This window comes from Thamnophis elegans, chromosome Z (assembly GCF_009769535.1).
Source record: "Thamnophis elegans isolate rThaEle1 chromosome Z, rThaEle1.pri, whole genome shotgun sequence".
Classification (NCBI taxonomy): Eukaryota; Metazoa; Chordata; class Lepidosauria; order Squamata; family Colubridae; genus Thamnophis; species Thamnophis elegans.
The window spans coordinates 145104082-145110503 of NC_045558.1; positions in this window are offsets into that span (position 1 = coordinate 145104082).

Genomic DNA, 6422 nt, shown 5'->3' on the forward strand with positions numbered 1-6422 from the left:
TCTTTCCTTCCTTCTCTCTTTCTTTTCTTCTTTCTCTCTTTCTCTTTCCTTCTTTTTCTCTTTCTCTCCTTCCTTCCTTCTTTCTCTCTCTTTCTCTCTCTCTCCCTCTTTTCTTCCTTCTTTCTCTCTTTTCTTCTTTCTCTTTCTTTTCTCTTTCCTTCCTTCTTTCTTTCTTTCTTTCTTCTTTCTCTCTTTATATTCTCTTTCTTTCCTTCCTTCTCTCTCTTTCCTTCCTTCTTTCTCTTTCTTTCTCCACGTTCCTTCCTTCTTTCTCTCTCTTTCTTTCCTCCCTTCTCTCTTTCTCTTTCCTTCCTTCTTTACCTCTTTCTTTCCTTCCTTCTTTCTCCCTCTCCCTCTTTCTTTCCTTCTTTCTCTTTCTCTTTCTTTCCTTCCTTCTCTCTCTTTCTTTCCTTCTTTCTCTTTCTCTTTCTTTCTCTCCTTCCTTCCTTCTTTCTCTCTCTCTTTCTCTCTCCCTCTTTTCTTCCTTCTTTCTCTCTTTTCTTCTTTCTCTTTCTTTTCTCTTTCTTTCCTTCTTTCTCCCTCTCTTTCTTTCCATGTCTTTCCTTCTTTCTTTCACTCTCTTTCTTTCCTTCCTTCTCTCTCTCTCTTTCCTTCCTTCTTTCTCTTTCTTTCTCCACGTTCCTTCCTTCTTTCTCTCTCTTTCTTTCCTCCCTTCTCTCTTTCTCTTTCCTTCCTTCTTTACCTCTTTCTTTCCTTCCTTCTTTCTCCCTCTCCCTCTTTCTTTCCTTCTTTCTCTTTCTCTTTCTTTCCTTCCTTCTCTCTTTCTTTCCTTCTTTCTCTCTTTCTCTTTCCTTCTTTTTCTCTTTCTCTCCTTCCTTACTTCTTTCTCTCTCTTTCTCTCTCTCTCCCTCTTTTCTTCCTTCTTTCTCTCTTTTCTTCTTTCTCTTTCTTTTCTCTTTCTTTCCTTCTTTCTCCCTCTCTCTTTCTTTCCATGTCTTTCCTTCTTTCTTTCACTCTCTTTCTTTCCTTCCTTCTCTCTCTCTCTCTCTCTCTTTCCTTTCTTCTTTCTCTCTCTCTTTCTCTCTCACTCTCCCTCTTTGTCTCTCTCTCTGTTTTCCCAAGGGATGCCCCACATCGGTGCCCTCGAGGGATGGTGCCCAGCTGGCACCCTGCCTGGCATGGGCATGGCCCCCTCCACCTGCCGAGCACCCCAGCACCCTCCCCAGGCCAGGCCTGGCTGAAGGGGTGGGGTCCACATCTCTCCTCAGCAGCACAGGGGACCCCCTTGCCTGGCACTGGGCATCCCCCCCTTAGTGCCCAGGAAACACACACCCCCCCCCTCAGCCCCCCCCCTCCAAGAGAGACAGAAGGCGAGGCACGCGAGGCCGAATCTCCGTTTTATTTGCATTGCAATTCCAGGCTGACGGACGAGGCCCGGGGAAAGCGTCGGCGTCTTCGGGCCAGAAGCCAAACTGCCAGGGAGAGAAGGGCCACGACCACCGCACCCATTGGCAGCAGCAGCAGAGGCCACCCGGGCATTTTCCCCGAGCGTTGATTCCCGTCTGAAGGAGAAGCACAGAGAGAGAGAGGGAGAGAGAGAGAGGGGTTTCCACTAAGGAGGACGAGGCTCAGCTACACACAACACCCCCCCCACACACACACACTGATTTGGGGGTGTCTGACAACTTTTAAGACCGGTGGACTTCAACTCCCAGAATGCCCCGGACAGCAAGTTTAAGGCTACTGGACTACAACTCCCAGAATGCCCCGGGCAGCAAGTTTAAGACTACTGGACTACAACTCCCAGAATGCCCCGGGCAGCAAGTTTAAGACTACTGGACTACAACTCCCAGAATGCCCCAGCCAGCAAATTTACAACTTCTGGACTATAACTCCCAGAATGCCCCTGCCAGCAAATTTACAACTTCTGGACTATAACTCCCAGAATGCCCCTGCCAGCAAGGTTAAGACTACTGGACTATAACTCCCAGAATGCCCCTGCCAGCAAATTTACAACTTCTGGATTATAACTCCCAGAATGCCCCTGCCAGCAAGGTTAAGACTACTGGACTACAACTCCCAGAATGCCCCAGCCAGCAAATTTACAACTTCTGGACTATAACTCCCAGAATGCCCCTGCCAGCAAGGTTAAGACTACTGGACTACAACTCCCAGAATGCCCCAGCCAGCAAATTTACAACTTCTGGACTATAACTCCCAGAATGCCCCTGCCAGCAAGGTTAAGACTACTGGACTATAACTCCCAGAATGCCCCTGCCAGCAAGGTTAAGACTACTGGACTACAACTCCCAGAATGCCCCAGCCAGCAAATTTACAACTTCTGGACTATAACTCCCAGAATGCCCCAGGCAGCAACTTTAAGACTGGCGGCTTTAAAAAAGAGATTAGGGAGCCCTTTGTCTAAAAGGAGCCTCCTGCTAGAGCAAGGGGGTGGACTAGAAGACCTCCAAGGTCCTTCCCCCCCCCCCCGGCAGGCCAAAGCTTTCTGCCCCTCTGCTTTGGCTCCGCCCTTCTCACCTTTGGCTGCCATGTTTACTGCTGCTTTGGGGAGCTTTGCAGGGGTGAAGGCGGCCGCATCTTCCGGGGGGCCGGGCACCCCCTCGGCCTTGACGGCCAGCGCTGATCTCTCTGTGCCAGAGAATGGGGGCTGTGGCGGGCGAGCGGGTGCCAACGTCGGTGCCAGAGCAAGCGCTCGCTGGGGCAGGGAGGCCAGCTGCTGCTTATGAGGCCCGCGGCCTGCGGCTGCTTCCGTTGAGTCTCCGAACCCCGAGCCTTCTTCTGCCCCACCGAAGAAGAGGGGGCCTTGCTGGACAAGCGCTGGCAAGGGAGAAGAAGCGTTAGACCAACCCAAGGAAGTCGTTATCTTCTTTTAATGACCCCCATTATCCCTTGCGGGGTGGAATCAGGGCAACTGAATTGAACTGAGTGAGTTTTTTTACTGGCCGGATGCTTTTCCCTGTTGCCGATGAGGAGTTTTGTTCGGCAGATATATTCTCATTGTGCCCAGAACGAGAAATATCGGCCTCTACCTGGGATCAAACTCACCGCCTCCTGATTGTGAGGCAAGAACTCCGCCTCTAGGCCACCGCCCCACTCTAGACCCACTCAAGGAAGTGGTCCCCTCAGACCGAATGGCCCGTTAGCAGAGCAAGCTGGGAGAACGGAAGCCTTGAAAACGATGTTTTATACGGAGGGCATTTCCGAACGCCCTTCCAGAAGTCAAGCGAGGGCTCAGGGAATGATGGGCTTTGTGATCCAACAATTGGAAGGGGCCCATTGGAACAAAGCAGATGACCAATGTGGCTAGGATTCTTTACCCAACCTTCACCCCTTTGCAACTTGTGGACTTCAACTCCCAGAATTCCTCAGCCAGCATAGCAGCATAGTCCAATCATCTTAAAGCATAAGTGACTGAGGAATTCTGGGAGTTGTAGTTCAGATATCTTAAAGCATGGCTGAGTGGGGGATTCTGGGAGTTGTAGTTCAGATATCTTAAAGCATAAGTGACTGAGGAATTCTGGGAGTTGTAGTTCAGATATCTTAAAGCATAACTGACTGGGGGATTCTGGGAGTTGTAGTTCAGATATCTTTAAGCATAACTGACTGGGGAATTCTGGGAGTTGTAGTTCAGATATCTTAAAGCATAACTGACTGAGGAATTCTGGGAGTTGTAGTTCAGTTATCTTTAAGCATAAGTGACTGAGGAATTCTGGGAGTTGTAGTTCAGATATCTTTAAGCATAACTGACAGGAATTCTGGGAGTTGTAGTTCAGATATCTATAAGCATAACTGACTGGGGAATTCTGGGAGTTGTAGTTCAGCTATCTTTAAGCATAACTGACTGGGGAATTCTGGGAGTTGTAGTTCAGCTATCTTAAAGCATAAGTGACTGAGGAATTCTGGGAGTTGTAGTTCAGATATCTTTAAGCATAAGTGACTGAGGAATTCTGGGAGCTGTAGTTCAGATGTCTTTAAGCATAAGTGACTGAGGAATTCTGGGAGTTGTAGTTCAGCTATCTTAAAGCATAAGTGACTGGGGAATTCTGGGAGTTGTAGTTCAGATATCTTTAAGCTGACCGGGGAATTCTGGGAGTTGTAGTTCAGATATCTTAAAGCATGGCTGATTGGGGAATTCTGGGAGTTGTAGTTCAGCTATCTTTAAGCATAAGTGACTGAGGAATTCTGGGAGTTGTAGTTCAGATATCTTTAAGCCTAACTGACTGGGGAATTCTGGGAGTTGAAGTCCAGAAGTCATAAAGTGGCCAAAGTTGGAGACCCCTGCCTTATCCGGCACTTACCTTCCAGGGGGAGCCCCAAATGATCCTTCCGACCCACCGAGGCGCTGGGAGACCCCTCCTGCTCTCTGAAGGGAGGGTGGGTTACCTTTGGCACGGCTGGTATCAATTCTGCCGGGAGTAGAAAGTTCAACGCATGTTAGACGTTCACAACTCATAACACAGGTAGTCCCCATTTTACAACAGTCCGTTTATTGACGATTCCAACCTACAACAGCACTGAAAACAGCGAGTGATGTCTGTTTTTCACACTTACGACCGGGGCACTGCAAATCATCATAAATATGAGCCTGTTGCCAAGTGTCTGAATTTAATCCTGTGGCCTCGGGACATTTCGATGGTCGTAAGTGTGAAAAACGTTCATAAGTCACTTTTTTTTCCAGTGACGCGGTTAACTTCAGGTATTCCCTAAGCCAGTGTTTCTCAACCTTGGCCACTTGAAGATGTCCGGACTTCAACCCCCAGAATTCTCCAGCAGTGGTTAGGACAGTGTTTCTCAACCTTGGCCACTTGAAGATGTCCGGACTTCAACCCCCAGAATTCCCCAGCAGTGGTTAGGACAGTGTTTCTCAACCTTGGCCACTTGAAGATGTCCGGACTTCAACTCCCAGAGTTCCCCAGCCAGCATTCGCTGGCTGGGGAATTCTGGGAGTTGAAGTCCGGACATCTTCAAGTGGCCAAGGTTGAGAAACACTGCCCTAAGCACCCAGTTGTGAGTCCAGGACTCCACACAATTCTGCATTTCTTCTGCACTTCCCTTTCTCACAAAGCTCCTTGTGCACAACTTCTATTTTTAGAGGAAGCCCCCCGCCCCCCCAAGCCTCTTGGAAACTTCAAAACCTCAGCAAAATTGTACATTTGTTCAGCGTTGCGAACTTGTTGGGGGGGGGGACAACAGTTGTTTTATTTTGGTTTCCGCTTCTCCTGAATTGGGACAAAAGCTTTGGCAACCGTTGTGCAAGGCGGGGTGACATTTGCGCGATCCCTCTGCCCTCACCAACCCCCTTAAAATGCTGCCTCGTCGTTTTATTGAGTCTCTGCTTCCTTCCTCCAGATGTTTGCGGGGGGGTTCCTCCCCAGCTGTTCAAGCTGACTTGAAATCTTTTTCAGGAACTTTAAATCTAAAAGGTTTGAAATCTTTAAATCTAAAAAGACTTAAATCTTTTGCAGGCTCTTTGAATCTAAAAGACTTGAAAACTGTAAATCTAAAAGACTTGAAATCTTTAAATGTAAAAGACTTTAAAATCTTTTGCAGGATCTTTAAATCTAAAAGACTTTAAAATCTTTTGAAGGATCTTTGAATCTAAAAGACTTGAAAACTGTAAATCTAAAAGACTTGAAATCTTTAAATCTAAAAGACTTTTAAATCTTTTGCAGGATCTTTGAATCTAAAAGACTTTTAAATCTTTTGAAGGATCTTTGAATCTAAAAGACTTGAAAACTGTAAATCTAAAAGACTTGAAATCTTAAAATCTAAAAGACTTTTAAATCTTTTGCAGGATCTTTAAATCTAAAAGACTTTTCAATCTTTTGAAGGATCTTTGAATCTAAAAGACTTGAAATCTTTAAATCTAAAAGACTTGAAATCTTTAAATCTAAAAGACTTTTAAATCTTTTGAAGGATCTTTAAATCTAAAAGACTTTTAAATCTTTTGAAGGATCTTTGAATCTAAAAGACTTGAAAACTGTAAATCTAAAAGACTTGAAATCTTTCAATCTAAAAGACTTGAAAACTTTAAATCTTTAAAGATTTAAAACTTTTAAAACTTATTTGAAAACTTTAAGGATCTCAAACCAGGTGATCCTGTCCATCATTAAAACCATCTTTCCAATCAGCTACCATTGTTTCCAGTGTCTTTCTTCCCCCACTTGGAACTGAACCCAGAAGGACATTTCTTCCGATAGTTCTGGCAAATTCTGGGCAAAAAATAAATAAAAATAAGCTACTGATTTCGGGGGGGGGGGGGGGAGGGCGGGAAGACCAATCCGTTTATTATTGTAATCTGCAAAGTTTCATCACGATGAATGCTCCCGTGTTTTGTTTTTTTAACTTTAGTAGAGGGTGGGAATGCAGGGGATAATAAACTACTCCTGGGTGCTATAAAAGCATTCAAGAGAATAAAGGATGAGGATGATATTACGATC